Below are 2,573 nucleotides of genomic sequence, written 5' to 3'. Positions count from 1 at the left end.
CTAGACTGTTGTCTATCACCACACACCAAAATTAACTCAAAATGGATTAAGGACCTAAATACAAGACCTGAAACAATAAAATGCATAGAAGAAAATATCGGAACTAAACTCAAGATTCGTAGACTTAAAGAGAATTTTCTGAATTTGACCTCAAAAGCAAGGGAAGTCAAAGCTAAAATGAATGAATGGGACTACAGCAAACTAAAAAGTTGCTGCTCAGCAAAAGAAATCGTCAACAAGTAAAGAGACAACCATCTGAACGGGAAAATATGTTTGCAAGAAACAGCTCTGATAAGGGCCTAATATCCAAAACATACAAAGAACTCATACAACTCAATAACAAACAGAAAAACAAATGATGCAATCAAAAATGGGCAGAGGACCTGAACAGACACTTCTCCCTAGAGGACATACAAATGGCCAACCAATATTTTTAAAGATGCTCAACGTCACTAGCTATTAGAGAAATGCAAATCAAAACCACAATGAGATACCACCTCACACCTGTTAGAATGGCTGTAATCAACAGGACAAGTAATAAATATTGGAGAAGATGCGGAGAAAAAGGAACCCTCGTACACTGCTGGTGGGACTGTAAATTGGTACAGCCACTATAAAAAACAGTATAGAGGTTCCTCAAAAAACTAAGAATTGATCTACCATATGATCCAGCAATCTCTCTACTGGGGATTTACCCCCAAAGACTTGAAAACCCATATCCGAAAAGATATTTGCACACCGATGTTCATAGTAGCATCATTCACAGTGGCCAAGACATGGAGCAACCAAAGTGTCCTACAATAGATGTTTGGCTAAAGAAGCTGTGGCACATATATACAATGGAATATTAATCAGCGATAAGAAGAAATGAAATACTGCCATTTGTGACAACGTGGATGGACCTCAAGATAATCATGATAAGTGAAATAAGCCAGACAGAAAAAGTTGAAAATCACATGATATCACTTATATGTAGGATATAAATCTAAAAGCAACAAGTGAACAGGGCAAACAGACTCATGGACATGGACAATGGACTAGTGGATACCAGAGGGTAGAGGGTGTGGGAGGAGGAAGGAGGTAGACAGGGTAAAGATGGTCAAATATAGGGGGGTAGGTAGAGGGTGAAGTAGGTAAAGGGGATCAAATATATGGCAGCTGAAGGAAAATGGATTTTGAGTGCTAAACACACAAAAGAATATACAAAAGTCAAATTGTAATGTACACCTGAAAATTATATAATTGTATTAACCAGTGTTACCCCAATAAACTTAACTAAAAAAAAAAAAATCTCCACCCTAGCAGTGAGTTTATGATATCTCCTACAGTCTTTGCATAGGTAATCCCGCATCTCAAGAAAATGCCCCCAAGTTGAAACTTTTCCATCTAGTCTTAACATTCTAATATATTTCCCCTAATCAAGTTATCCCACAATCCAATCCCAGGGGTACTTCTTATCTCCTGTCAGTATGTGCTAGCTAATTCCAAAAACTCTAGGTATATAGTTTCCTCCCCTATCAGTTCTTGCCTATTCCCAGCAAGAGAGTATGCTGTCTTTTAACCCTAGTTATCAGCCTAGCAGCCTGGAGAGGAGGTGAGAGCAGCTCTTGAGATGTATCTACCTCTTACCTCACCGATGCTAACTCTTACTAGGGAAAAGTGAGTCACCTCTGATAACCCAAAGCCTTTGGGGCATCTGCAGTGCCAACATCCTCAAGGGCAACCAGCTAGATATTCTCATGCTATGGTTTAGTATCATGGGGTTTCCAAACAAGAGTCCTGACCTTAGAAAAACAGACGTTTTTTGGCTGAATATCCACACATCTCAGGTGCTCTACGTCTCTAATTTTAGCCTGTTACTCGGTGGTATATCATTGCAGGAAATAAGGGCATTTTTAGTAAGTTACCTGACGGATGCTCTGGTTCTCACATCTAACCATTCACCACTTGTCAATAGCCCTCAAATCTTATGATCCTTCTGCAGGGCATCAATACAACTTAGAAAAAAAATTCCACTGTCCTTGTAGGTTTTCCTCCCATGTTTTTCAAATGCTTGAGGCATCACACCTGCAACAGCATTTTCTTCTGCTGGGACATTTTCTTAGTTCACCATCAGTGAATTTTTTAGCAATTGAGCCACCACCTTGTGTGAGGAACTACCTATGCTCTACCTACTAAGTAGGATAGCATTATCTTCATCCACTAGGCAGTTAGTGAGCCACTCCCAAATCCTCATCTTACCTTCTGCTTGCTCTGACCACTCTTGGTTCTTCAAGAAGCAGAAAAGAAGATGAGATTAGATATGTGAAATTTATTGTAGGTTATGCCTATGAGGGACATGTGGAGGGAGCCAGATGCTGGGCAAGCCATTGGATCACAATGCCAGTCAGACCTCTATAAATGCTTGAGGAAGGGTAAAGAAGGGAGGTCTTAGACTTTAAGCTTCAGTAAGGCTAATGAGTCCTGGAGCCATAGTTGCCTGTCAGAAGTGTTCTGTTTCACAGGAATGGGCCTACCCTATATCCCTAAAATATCCAGTCATTGGCCAGCAGCAGTTTGTGAAAAGTGTGGTT

The sequence above is a fragment of the Pteropus alecto genome, unplaced genomic scaffold, assembly GCF_000325575.1.
Source record: "Pteropus alecto unplaced genomic scaffold, ASM32557v1 scaffold851, whole genome shotgun sequence".
NCBI classification, from domain to species: domain Eukaryota; kingdom Metazoa; phylum Chordata; class Mammalia; order Chiroptera; family Pteropodidae; genus Pteropus; species Pteropus alecto.
The sequence above is the reverse complement of the archived record's forward strand: the minus strand, read 5'-3'. Positions refer to the sequence as shown.